The sequence below is a fragment of the Mustela lutreola genome, chromosome 14, assembly GCF_030435805.1.
Source record: "Mustela lutreola isolate mMusLut2 chromosome 14, mMusLut2.pri, whole genome shotgun sequence".
Classification (NCBI taxonomy): domain Eukaryota; kingdom Metazoa; phylum Chordata; class Mammalia; order Carnivora; family Mustelidae; genus Mustela; species Mustela lutreola.
Window position 1 is genome coordinate 13,332,164 of NC_081303.1, and position 14,590 is coordinate 13,346,753.

The window sequence follows — 14,590 nt, forward strand, 5'->3', positions numbered from 1 at the left end:
AGATTTCCCCTGAATTCGTTAACCCTTGAGAGTCAAACATTTTGCTGTCATTTAAAACCTTCTAATTACGGAAATTTTCAAACATTATGTATTAATTCTCATATGCTCATAACCCAGTTTCAACAATGATGGCTATTTTGCCAATCTTATTTTATCTATCTTTCCCCACCCCTTTTTGTGGTAGAAGGACATAGGAGTATTTTAAAGCAAAGCCCAGGCCTGTCAGGATATATCTCTAACAGGTACTTTTTAAAAAATTACGGCAAAGTGTACATAACTTAAAATGTACCATTTTTCCATTTCGAGTGTATAAATTCAGTGCCGTGAAGCACGTTCACATTGTCAGGCCACCACCACCGCCATCTCCAGAGTTTTATCATGATCCTAAACTGAAACTCTATGCCCATTAAACACTACATCCCCTTCTCCCTTGACCATGGTCCCTGGTAACATCTATTTTATTGTTTGTCCTTATGGATGTACCTATTCTAGATACCTCGTACAAAGTGGAATCGTATAACGCTTGTCCTTCTATGTCTGGCTTACTTCACTTACCGTACTGTCTTCAAGGTTCATCCATGCTGTAACATGTATCAGGATTCCATTCCTTTTTAAGACTCATAAGGACTTTGTAAGTAATAATCACACCAATAATCCTACTACACCACAGCAAGAGAGGTCCCTGGTGTCTGGGGGTCCCACATCTAGGGCTATTAAGATAGATTGACGGGTTCAAGGGCTGTCAGCCAGATCCACCCGCTGAATGATGCAGCATTTTAAAATAAGTGTTAAGTCCTTGTAAGTGATCTTACACATACATATGTGTCTGCGTCTCTCTGTGTCTTTCTATCAGCTGCCATGCTCAGCCCCACAACTGTCTTCTGTTCGTTCTGTAGATCTTCAAAACTCCCCGCTGTTCCTGCTCAATCTCTGATACTGAATAGCCACTCCTAGGATTCTTGAGCTGGCAGGTTTCATTCGATACAGCTCCCTATTTCCAGTTAACCCTTGAGTTGCCTACAAACGGGAACCCACCCAGAGTCACACAGATCCACCTAAAAGGAGCCTTCTCCCACCTGCCGTGAGTGCTTGTTCTAAAGGCTAAGCTTCACAGAGAGTCAGCCTGCCTTCTGCCCAGTCTGGGATGTGAATTCTGTTTCCTCTAAGTTTGGGGCTTGGTGGGGCTGAGGACCTCCTTGCAGACAGGCTCTGGGGAGATGATGCACGAGGCTAACACACATCCTAGATAGCCTACATGCTTCATGAACCTAACAAAAGATTGGCAAGGACTAGACTATGTTTTATTGTAACTTCCCAGCTTGGGGTTGTTATTTTTCTTTTAAGATTAAATACAGATAAGTTGTTTTTCAAAAGTCAATATTCAGAGAATATGAATTACAACGGTCCTGACCATTTTCCAGAGTTCGGAATGGACATTTGCTGGTTCTGTGTCCATATAAATGAGCAGAGACCAACAGGTGCCAGACTTAAAAAGTCAGTCTACCTCTTCCACATTCTGCCTTATTAGGAAGGAAGGATGGAGCAACAAGAAGGGAGAAGACAGAGCAGAAACAGAGGGGCAGGAGAGCCCGAGATGAGGGTGGCAGGAGGGAAGAGAAGAGCTTGAGTCTATAGATAGAAACAGAGCACGAGCCAGGATGCTGGATGCTAGATCAGCTATCCCATGGAAATAAAATACGAGCCACAAATACGAGCCATGCATACAATTTTCAATTTTCTAGTAGCCGTATTAAAGAAAGTAAAATTAAACAAGTGATATTCATTGTAACAATAATTTATGCAACCCACTGTATTCAAAATGGCATTTTAACATGTAATTAATGTGGAAATTATTAACGTGCTATTTTATTTTCATTTTTTGTGTATTAAGTCTTAGATCCAATCGGTATGTTATACTCACAACACATCTTGACTTGGATTAGTCACAGTCAAGGCTCAATGGCCACATGCAGTGGGTCATACTGGACATTGCCCTAGATCTTGACCCAATGGCTCAGACTTTTCTCTCAACTTCTAGTCTGTAAAATGGAGATGAGTCTCCCCGTCCTGATTCCTTTTGAGAGTTGTGTGAGATGCACAGAGCTAAGAGGTGTGAATGTGCTTTGTAGGCTAAAGCTGCGGGGCCCCTTGCAGGCTCCTACCTCAGGAGAAGAAGAGAGAGTGTTGCCAAAAGTAACCTATGAATCTATTGCCTGGTCCCTGGGACTTAGCATGTGTGGTACCAAAGAGAAGTGGGGCAGGAGCTCACAGATATCTCCATGTTACAGACCAGTTACATTTCACAACAAAAATCAGGATCATGCGGATAAGGTTGTCAAGTGTTGTTTTACCATCCACTGTCACATCCATTTTGTTTGTTTAAAAAACGAAAGGATATTTTAATACTATCCCAAGCTCCCGGGATGGCAAGATGAGAAAAAGAAGCTGCTTGCTCCTGATGAAGTCACAGAATAGCGGGAGGAACACACAGGCAAAAATGTGTATAGAATGTATCCCCTAAAGACTCTTGTTTGCAGGTATCAAAAAACCTAGTTCAAAATGGCATAAGCTAAAAGGGGGAATTAACTGGCTCGGGTAACTGAAGACTGCATGGTAAATGTGGCTGCAAGCCCAACTTGATGCCTGTCGCCTCCTGGCTCAGTCCTCTTATCTCTGGCTCCATGTGGCAACCCCAACAGTCCCTGGCTCACAGCCCCTCATTCAAGTCCAGCAGGAAAACCAGGGAACCTCCATCTCCAGCAGCCGCAATAGAAAGAGATCCGAGCAGCTCATTGGCTCTGATTGAGTCCTCCCCCCATTCTTGGACCAATCAGGGTGGCCCCTGGCAGAGTTTGCTCTGTGTGGTCACCCGATGCGAGTGGACCAGGAATGCGAGGGGGATGGCTTTGCAGAGGCACCCTGGGAAACTGTTACTCGAACTGGGGTGGAGAGATGCTGAAGGGTTAAGAAGCAACAAAGTAGACAGAAAATTATGGGAATGCGACAAAGGTGTGACCAGGGCTGGCTGCGTGAGCCTTTGGTCTGTGCGGTCCTGCTTTTAAAAGGTCCCACACTTGGTTCAATGCTCTGCTGCCACCAGCTTGAAATTTTTAAGAATTTGGGAACAAGGGGATCCACATTGTCATTTAAATGACAATTTACGTGCTCGTCCTGGAGACTTTGGAACTGAATTTTCTTTCTTTCTCTCTCTTTTTTAATGATTTTATTTGTTTATTTGACACAGAGAGATCACAAGTAGGCAGAGAGGCAGGCAGAGAGAGAGAGAGAGAGAGAGAGAGAGAGAGAGACAGAGGAGGAAGCAGGCTCCCTGCTGAGCAGAGGGCCCGATGTGGGGCTCGATCCCACGACCCTGGGATCACGACCTGAGCCGAAGGCAGAGGCTTTAACCCACTGAGGCACCCCAGGCGCCCCTGGAACTGAATTTTCAAAGATGAAACAGCAATTTTCCAAGTGGAAAGGGCTAAGAGGTTGAAAGGTGCGGGAGGAAGTTCCAGGCGAGGGATTAGCAGAGGCAACCATGTAGCAATGGGAAAGGTTCCTTGGGGGACTGAAACCACTAGCGTCTCAAGGGGTTGGGGCTTACCGTTCCGGAGGGGAGGCACCCAGATGAGCTGGAAAGATGGGGTGGTGGTGGGGGGCGGTTGCAGAGAAGGACCTGGTGTGTCAAGCCAGGAAGCTGGCACTCAAACACTGTTTCTCGTATGAATTAATAAATAGAAGTCAAGTGAGTTACACTAGAAAAGCTATTTCCTTTTTAAACCTGCATTATTCCAAACGGCCATTATAAAGGAACCGCCCCCATTCTCCTCTTTGCTTTTCCAGGGCAGAGGAAGGCTAACTTACCACGGTGCAATATTGGCGCCTACTGATCTTTATCAGCCGCACGTTAACAAGGTTTGCATGCCACCTCCGTGACTTCACCGCCCAAATATTTATGAATCAGAGAGTTGTTTCTAAGAACGTGTTTTCCGACTGTTTATAACAATCGTAGTGAGCTGGAATTACAAAGATGACGTTCTAAAACCTAAATAGAACAAGCCTCAGTTGTGTGGGAGGGAGTTCATTGCTTTGGTGATAAAAGAGAAACACAGACGGTGACTCAGGTGGAACACTGTTTCATTTTCATTTTGTGTTTCCTTTGGTTCTACATGTCAGGACATGTTGCAGAACCCAGGCAGAATGCGAAAGTTAGAACCAAGGCTTTACCTGTGAGAGGGAACCCACAGCGTCCCCTTTTCAAGGCTGACATGAAAGGGAGGGATGATGTCCCTCCACACATGGCTGGTCATGGCCAATATTTTCCTCCCACATTATTGGGGGTGGGGGGCGGAGGCTAAAGAGACAACAGGGCTTCTTCTGAATTGAGTTTTTTTTTTTAGTTTCCCCCATAGCCTTAGTTCAATTTCAATGAATAATTAATGAAATTAATATTCGGATATTTGCTCAGTGCTGAGTGTGGAGCTTCTGTCTGCCTTGTTCATTCTTGTACTCCTAACACCTGAACAACACCTGGCATGTTGGCAGGTGCTCAGTAACTAGGTGACAAATAAGTGAATAAATTTGTTCCTCACAGCAGTCCTGAGTGGCTGTGACAGCTTTCCAGATCAGAACCCAGAGACTGAGACTATGTGCTGGAAGTTGAGGGAAGGGGATGGTGTGTCCAGGCAGGTGTGTGCAAGGCAGACAGAGACAGTGTGAAGCTTCCTCCGTGACTCGCTTCTTTGTGACCAACTGTGGTTCTCTTCTGTAGAAACCTTGCTCAATAGAGAATGACAACAGGAGCGAAGGGACTCTTGAGCTGTAACGTCTCCATCATGATCATCACCTTCCTCATTACTACTGACTGTAGGCACAGAGCTTAAAATTGTAGGATTGAAGAATTATAAGGAACTTCAGAGTTTACCATATTAGAAGATAGGTAGTTGGATGGAAAGATATATAAATATATAGATGATAGATAGATAGATGATAGATAGATGATAGACAGATGATAGATAGATATGACCACCAACATCCCCTTATCAACCCTTTGAGGTAAATCTTCCTATCTCCATTTTCAATGTCCCAGGTCAACAAGTATCCAAGCTGGGGCTCTTATATTCTCCCAGAGCCATCCTGTTAGCAAAGATTCCTTGATTAACACAGAAGGAATCTGACCTTCAGAAGATGTCGCGAGGTTATTTGGTTAATACAGAAACAGGACCTGAACCCCAAATCGATGCCATTTCCACTTACCCGATGTTCTCAATTCAAAATGAATACCCTTTGGATTTCTTCCTGTTTTGTTGATGTCAGTCAATGCCTGGGTTAGCAGGACAAAAACAACTGGAGTTTATTGAGAAGTGATAAGTCATTCCATTTCCCTCTTAGAACTACTTTATTTTTTCCCGTGTGTTATCTCAGTCCCTAGTACATGGTAGGCATTTAGGAAGTGCTTGATAATTAAGGCAGGATTTGATGTGGATAGAATCTCAGTCCTTGGTATCTTTCAGTGACAAGACTAGAAAACGGTAGGAAAGTATACCTTTGAAAAACACAGGATGATACTAGCTTTTATCTTCATTATAATATAAAATTGATGCTTTTGTTTTTTAAGAATTAACATTCTCCACTGTAAGAAAGTTAAATAATTCATATATATATATATAGAGAGAGAGAGAGAGAGAAAGGGGGGGGGAGAGAAGGGAAAAAAATTACCCACCCTATTTCCACCAACTCGAACAAAGCATTTGCAATATTTTATGGCAACTTATTCTTTTTTCTCTATTCATGTATTTTATTATTTATAGTTTTTATTGAGTTGTGACTGTTCTGTATTTACAATATATGTGTCTTGCCTTTTTAAACTTACATTATCCTTTTAGCCTTCCCTAAGTTATAAGCTCTTTGTAAGCATCTTTTTTTTTTTTTTTTTTTTTTTTGACAGACAGAGATCACAAGTAGGCAGAGAGGCAGGCAGAGGGAGAGAGAGGAAGAAGCAGGCTCCCCGCTGAGCAGAGAGCCCGATGTGGGGCTTGATCCCAGGATCCTGGGATCATGACCTGAGCCAAAGGCAGAGGCTTTAACCCACTGAGCCACCCAGGTGCCCTGTAAGCATCTTTTAAAACAGAAACATAGCATTGAAAAAAGTAGACTCTTACTTAAATCGTCATCTACTTTATCAGTTCTCAGTTATGCCTGGCTAGGAAGCACTGACTTCTCCTGGCTCCTTTGCTAATTAACCACTCCATTGTTAATTAACCACTTTATCTGAAAGCTAGCTGGGGTCAATATTCTTATTTTTGTATTAAGACTTATTTTTTTTAGAGCTCTTTTAAGTTCACAACAAAGTTGAGAGGAAGGTACACAGATTCCCCATATGCCCCTTGGCCTCACGCGTGCACAGCCTCCCCTATTGTCAACATTCCCCATCAGAGTGATACATCTGCTATATTGAGGAATTCGCACTGACAAATAATCACCCAATGTCCATAGTCTACATTAGGGTTCACTCTTGGTCTCATACATTCTGTGGATTTGGACACATGTGTAATGACATGGGTCCTTTATCACAGTATCATATGCGCCATTTCACTGCCCTAAAAATGATCTTCCTATCCATTCCCCGATTTCCTACACACACACACACACACACACACACACACACACACACAGGCTCACCACCTCTAGCCACTACTTATCTGTTCACTGCCTCTGTAGTTTTGCCTTTTCTGGAATGTCATGTAGTTAGAATCATACTGCATGGAGTTCCTTCAGATTGGCTTCTTTCTCATAGTAATATGTATGTATGCTTTCCATGGCTTGATAGCTCATTTCATTTTACTGCTGTATAATATTCCATTGTCGGTCATATCCCAGGGTATCACATTTTTTATCAATTCACCTACTGAGGAACAGTTTGGTCAGTTCCAAATGACTAAGTCCAATAGTTTGGACAACTAGTAATATGCTATAAATATCCATGGGAGGAAATAAAACTAGCTACAGGCAGGTTTTTGTGTTGACAGGTTTTCAACTTCTTTGGGTAAATACCAATGAGTGGAATTGCTGGACTGTATGGTAAGAGCATGTTTGGTTTTTTTAAGAAATCACCAAACTATCTTCCGAAGTGGCTGTAACATTTTGCTTTCCCATCAGCATTGAATGAGAAAGCCCGTTGACCCACATCTGCACCAGCATTCGGTGTTGTCAGTGCTCTGGGTTTTGGCCATTCTAATAGTCGTGTAATTATACCTCATTAATGATTTAATTTGCATTTCCCTGATGATATATGACATGGAATATCTTTTCATATACTTACTTGCCATCTGCATATCTTCTTTGGTGAGGTGGCTGCTAGGGTCTTTCTCCCATTTTTTTTAAATTGGGTTGTTTGTTTTTTCATTATTGAGTTGGTGTCTGTATCATTGGCAAAAGCCTGAGGGAAAACAGAGGGAAGCTGTGGAACCAGTGGGGGCAGATTTGTATGGTACTTGGTAATTAATAGTAAGTTGCCAATAATCTAGAACATTCTACTTTACACTCCACGTGAACCCCTACATTGAGCCCTAGGGTCCAGCCTGACTACCCTTCTTCCTTCTCTCCCCTAAGTCTTTCTATTATTTTGATGTCATCAACATGCTGATGCCAGGGCCCTCCCTTCTTAGACATCCTCCTACTAAAAACTGCCCCCAAATGACCCCACTAGGTTCTTCTTGGCCCCTAGGACCTACATTACCAATAGGCCCCCTTCTCAGCCCCTCCCACCTCTCTGCCCTTCTCTGCCCGTCCTGACACCAAGCTGCTGCCAAAATCCAAAGGCAGCTACCTGGAAGTTTCCCCAGATCGTCCTCTCCTGATCACTGACCCCGCTTCAGTTCAGGCATCACTGTTTCATGTCCAAGGCCTCCCAGGCACCTGCTTAGGACACTAGTAAAGTGGGCGGGGGCAGTCCCCCAACTGTGAGAAGTTCAGCTTTAATGAAAGAATCTTGCATTTTGCAATGAAAAATCTGTATACTTTCAGCATTATGTTTTGTGAGTAATTGTTACTGTGAATGAACAAAATGTCCAGAGGAAGGACACCATCAACTTCTTAGCTCACGTGGCCTTTGATGGTGGCATCTGACCAGTGTTGCAGCTTCCTGACCCCTCCCCCCGCACCTCCTCCGTCCCCCAGTCCCCCCTCGACCCCGCACTGTTGCTCTTCCTAAATGTGTCCCTGTGTCCATCTACTGCCGAGGGACCCTGTGACCCAACCCTGCCCTTTGTCCCTAGAACACCACCCAAACTGATTATTATGACCTTCTAGACCCATTACAGTGTGTGCTCCCCTGCCTCTTCCCCAACTCCCCCTCTCCTCCCACACACCCCTCCTGAGCAGCTGCCTTGCCCTTCTCCAACCATGCTACAGGGGTTCACAATTCTATATTTTTATACACTGCATGTCCATTTATGGTGGGGCTGGCATGTGTCGGGACTGGTACGGGAAGCTGGGGATGAGCGTAGAGATGAGCAAGGCACAGCTCCCATCTTCCTGGCACCCAGAGCCTCTGCACAGGCTTCTCTTTATGCCTGGAATGCCTTCCTTCCTCTTCTGCCCAGAAAATGCTCAGCCTTCAAGATCCAGCTCAAAAGTTACTTCATCCATCAGCCTTTGTCAGCTCTCCTGCACGGAGCTCTCCTGCCCCACTTTTATGCTTATGATATCAGCCTATAACTACCTGTTGTCAAAGTCTGTCTCCTCCTGAGCTGTGAGCACCTGCCAGGTGGGGAAGCTTCACCCTGTATCTGTAGCTCTCAACACAGTACCTAGCACACAATAGGTGCTCATTAAATGCTTGTTGAATAATCTACATATTCATATAACATACACATGACACTTGCTATTGCTGGAGACTGTTTCATGCATGTTAATTAGCCACCTAAACAAGATTTAAAACTCCTCAAGGACAAGGAATGCTCTTACATTGCCCTTTGTAATCCCAAGGTGTCTACACACAGTGCTGAGAGCAGGATCTGGCAATAGGACACATTTGAAGAACTGACAGATAGGTATTAACTCACCGGAGTGACTCACTCTGCCCTCAGCCACTCCAGTTTCAAGTACAAGTTCATCATCAGATGATTTCAGTTCATCGTATTTTGGGAAACAGAATAAAAGTCCAAAAAGCCCTACTCAGTTTACGCAGTCAATGGCAGAACTTATGTTTGTGGTTAAAGCAAATTACGGAATAATTGCAAATTTGGCAGACAGGCTAGTATCACTGAGGGCGCAAGGATGTGGAATTTGTCAAGTGAGAATCTCCTGGGACTTGGGGTAAGGTCAGCTCTGGAAGGTTCCATGTGTCCAACAAGACGTTGGTAAAGCAATGGTGCCCATTTTCCACAAGGGAAGGAAGGCTAAAGAAAAACAAGCACGTGTGAAGCTTTCTAAGATGTGGAGGAGGGTACAGCTTAATAGAAGTTTTCAAAGAAGCCAGCGTTTGAATCAAGAGCCTATGAGCAATTTTCTTAACGTTTCTGACCTTTGGTTTCCTCATCTGTAAAACTGAAATCGTGATACCTACCTCAGGTTATTATAAGGAAGAAATAAGATACTAGGTATTTTTAAAAGTGCTTACTGTTGTGTCTGGCATGTAGTATGTGCTCAGTAAATAGTAATGACTAAATATGACCTGGCTTCACACTGATTTTTTTTTTTAAAGATTTTATGTATTTATTTGATAGACAGAGATCACAAGTAGGCAGAGAGAGAAGGGGAAGGAGGCTCCCCCTGAGCAGAGAGCCTGATGTGGGGCTCGATCCTAGGACCCTGAGATCATGACCTGAGCCGAAGGCAGAGGCTTTAACCCACTGAGCCACCCAGGTGCCCCTGATTTTTTTTTTTTTAATCTGTTTTAAAATCAGTCAGCCAGCCTGAGAGAGCGTTCCTTTGGAGTCCAGATGTTTTTAATCCATCAGAATTCTTTGTGACTTGTTAGCTTCCGAGGTAAGGTGGGAGAAAGGAAAAAAAGTAACATTTATTGACTTTCTCCCGCATGGAAGCTTGAGGGCGTGCTGTTCTTTAATCCTTGGGTATCACTTTGTACAACTGATATTGTCCCATTTTACAGAAGAAACTGAGGTCTTAGGACCCACCCAAAGTCAAATAGGAGGTTGCAGTGGAGAGATTTGAACCCAGTTCTGAGTGCCTGTCCAACGTTTTTTTTCTGTCATCACTGCCTCCTACCCTCTGTTGCCCACCTCTTCAGCTCTGGGAATGCTGCGCACGGCCACTCCCGACCACAGGGTGTCCCTGAAACGTTGTCTGTGGCTGTTACAATGAGCTTTCTTCACCTTGGCCCCCGTCTTGGCCAGGAGAGCATCTCCCCGGACAGCAGGCAGAAAGAGGGCTCAGAAGTCTGGCTACTAAGGTTCCTTCCAGTGTAGGAATTGGTGATCCTGAGGCCACGGAGAGCTGTGTTCACTCGTAGCGCCATGTCCCCCAGTGTCAAGTGAAGACCCTGAACCACATCAGAGCTTCCCAAGATTTCCCATGAACACTTGCTGAGAGGCAGGAGGTGTCCCGGGGAAGCACTTAGATGGGCGCAATTACTTACCCTCTCTGTGCCTCAGTGCCCTCATCTGTAAAATGGAGATGTTCACAGTACTTCCACCATAGGGCTGCTCGGAGGATTACTAGCAGTAAGTGTACATGAAGGGCTTAGCTCACAGCCTGGAACACAGTGAGTGCTACATCACAGCATTTGCTGATATTATATTACACTTAAAGGCAGAAGAGTGGGCACTAATCCCACCCCCAACTGCTGGGTCCTAGGAATGTCGCTTTCCATGTCCCATTCCAGACCCAAAATGTTTGGATATCTTCTCCCTTTCTTTAAAAATTTGTGTGTGACTTACATTTCAACTCAACGTATCCACATTTGTTTAATATAAAATAATAAAGTGCTTATTTTTCTAAGATTTATTTATTTTTAATTTAGAGAGAGAGAGAAGGTGGAGGCAAGACAGAGAATCTCAAGCAGACCCCTCGCTGGGCGACACGGGGCTTGATCTCATGACTCTAAGATCATGACCTAAGCTGAAACAGCTGCTAAACTGACTGAGCCACCCAGGCGCCCCAAAATAATGAAGCACTCATTAACATACACCCTTCAGCAAGACCTCTTTTGTTTACCTCTTGGCTCCGGTGTACAAGGGTGTACCCGTGTGCCAGCTCATGCCCAATTTGATGGAAGTAGATGACTCTCAGGGTCCCTTTGCCTCTGGGGTCTTATACTTTGGAGAATCAGCACTGCGAGACTCCAGGAACCTGCTCCAGTGGCCACCCCCGTGGTATCACCCGCCTGGTATCACCGAGGCCACCCTTGCCACTAAAGCCGGCACAGAGATCCCAGAGCTGAGGTGCTACTTAAGCCCCAGTGGACAAATGGCCTGGAGGGCACAGGCAGAAGCACCGCTCAGCTGCTCCCCTTCCGTACCCCTTACCCACCCCTGCTGCAGCCCGGATTTTCTGTTCGAAGGTGGACAGACAAAACCTAAATGGGTAGGGGTAGGTAGAGAGCAGAATCATTAATGCTCCCCAGGGAAAAGCACCTGTAGGACTCATTTGTTTGTTTGGGTGTCAGGAAGCAAGGGAAATGAGCAGATGGCCTCAGTTACTGGGGGTCCTTCCAGCTTTCACTATGCCTCTGTGGTCCTTGAAGACAGAAACCAAGACCCCTTTCTGATTTCCATTTAAACAACGGGAGCAATGATGGAATCTGATACCCAAAATAAAGATTTAAATTTGTAATAGCATTCTAGCAAAATATTGGGAACACCGTAAATACTAAAAATGAGGAAACGACTAAGTAAATCATACTACATCCATGGCCCTGAAAAATTATGGTAATAAAAGGGAGGCTAGTGGTTACCTCTGGGAGGCAGGTGGGAACCGGAGTGGTCACATGGGCGCTTCTCAGTACATGTGCCGTAGGTTCGTGATGTTTGTTTTATTATTAAAAGGGGTATAAAAGTTCTATATAATCATCCATATGTATGCTACATTTTTAAAAAGATTTTATTTATTTATTTGACAGGCAGAGATCACAAGTAGGCAGAGAAGCAGGCAGGAGTGGCAGTGAGGAGCAGGCTCCCCGCTGAGCAGAGAGCCTCAGAGACTCTGAGATCATAACCTGCACCAAAGGCAGAGGCTTAACCCACTGAGCCACCCAGGTGCCCCAGGTAATGAAATTCTACATCTCACAATAAAACAAACAATATATTTCTGAGAAGAAAAAATTATGGTAATAAAGAGCACATACAATTCACAGTAATCACCAAAAAGGCAAATTTTACAGTTTCATGTAATCTCCATCCCAACTACGCTCTTAAAAATCACATGCATGAGGAAAAACTGGAGGGAGACACACCAAAATGCTAACAAGGTTGAGCCTATGGGCACTCTTTTCTCTTTCCCATTTCCCAAATATTATAATGGTTATATACATACATATAATGGCTTCTAATTTTGATAGATAGACTGATGGAAGGAAGAAGGAAGGGAGGGAGGAAGGAAGGAAAGCTTCCCCATTTAATTATTTTCAGGTCACTCTCGTCTGCTATCTCATTGATTCTTGCACACCCCTTTGGGGGAGTCAGTGTTAAATAGTTCTATTTCATAGACTGGAACACAGGTGGAGTGTTTCTGACCTGCACTAAGTCACTCAGTTGGCTAGAAGGAAACCTCCAAGTGGGTCCTGGGTCTCCTGAGTCCTGCTATCACCCAGCGGCTGGGACTTCATCTTGGACACCCAGAGCTCTAGGGTCCCCACTCTTAAATGGGAATAGCTGTTACCTGGGCTTTGGCCACATGGTCCAAAGTGAGGGTACCTGTGGCAGCAGAAGATGGACTATGTACAAGGATGTCCCCAAAAGTGCCATCCCCACCCAAAGTCCTCTCCCACCTGCTCCTTTCTAGCAAGGCACCAAGTCCATTGGTAAAACTCCTTGGAAATGTGGAGAACGAGAGAGAGAAAGATCAGTTGTCAGGACCACAGTCTGTTTGAGAATCAGGTTGGACAACGTTTCTCAACTCTAGTTTTTGGAGAGGAATAGTGTTTGCCGAAATGGGTCTGTCCTTGTGCTAGTCAATATCTTCCTCTTGCCACTTCTTTCTCCCTCCAGCCCTCTGTGGAGAGGTTGCCAGGGGCTTGCTGGATGACTTCAGCAGGTGTCCATTCAAGACCCTCAGAGCTCAGCCCGGCGGGGGAGGGGGAGGCTCACTTCAGAGAAGGTGGGGGCCGTAGGGAGAGGGAGTAGTTTTCTCAAGAATACCAAAGACAGAAACAGACCAGAACCCAAAGCCCCTGCTCCCAGCCCACAGCACTTTGTACTGGACCAGGGGGACCTTGACGCACCACTAAACAGGTGCATAACAGAGTTGTGTGGGTTTTGTTTTCTGTATAGAGTCTTATCCCTGCTCCCCTGAAGGCCATCATTTCTGGCTCCACGTCAGCCACCACTGTCGCTACTGACTAATGGGACAGAATGGCCTCTGGGAGAGATGCAGGAGTTTCTCCTAGAAAGCCCCTCTTGATTCATAATTAACGCCACTGAGGAGTGGCTGTGTGCCCCTTCCTCAGGGAATCCTCCCAACAAGTTTCTGCGTTAGGTGCTGTTACTGCTGCCATTTTCCAGCTCAGCTGAGAGACAGAGAAATGACTCCTTCAGGGTAACACAGCTGCTAAGTGCTGAATGCGGCATCCGTGGTTCACCTTCCATGCTTCAGAGTCCAGTATGGGACGCTTCCCTGGTTCTCGGGGATGCCCATTGTGGAGACTCTTGGATGAGTGACTCCCACATTCTAACTGACTTTACCGTAAGTGTGGGCTTTGGAAAGCAGAGTAGAGAAGAAAAATTTCCTCTCCAATCCCTTTCTGTGGTGAAGAAGTGGGTGAAGCCAGGACAGGGCTCGTGGTTCCTGGCTGTTTCCCTGATTCTGTTCTGAACTTACCTGTCCAGAGCTCTGTAAGCAAATACAATCTTGGGGTTTGGAAGAAGAATAATGTCATGGGGGACAGAGTTGGAAGGGACTGTTCCCTGGACTAAGAAACTGCCAAAATCTTTAAATATCCCTTGCACTATTTTCTTTTTTTTTTTTTTTTTTGGCTCCCTGCAGTGTTTTGGTGTTTAGATTCCGTTGCCACGAGTGGGCTGTTTTTAGCTGCCTAGTTCCGTCCCCACTCCTTTTAACTTTTTCCCCTTCCTTTCGCACATGCCCCGGCATGAAGTTTCCAACTCTTATCTCAGCAAAACATACTAAGGCTGGTCTGAATGTGGATTCCCTCGGCGGTTCTGCGGCGTGGCACCTCAGCAATATTCAAATTTCTGCTTAACCCTCCTCCCCGGATAATCCCAGCCCCGCGCCTCCGTCTCAGAGGAGGAGGCGTGCTTTGCCTTTGCTTAGAGGAGCGTTTTGGTCTGGGAAACTTTTCTGGCCCCTCTTCCAGATGGTACAGAGAGCGCACGCTAGACGTCGGTGGCTTTAACTGAAGTCAGGGTGAAAGAGCCATTGATCACTCCTCCTGCGGTGCACACCTTGGGGC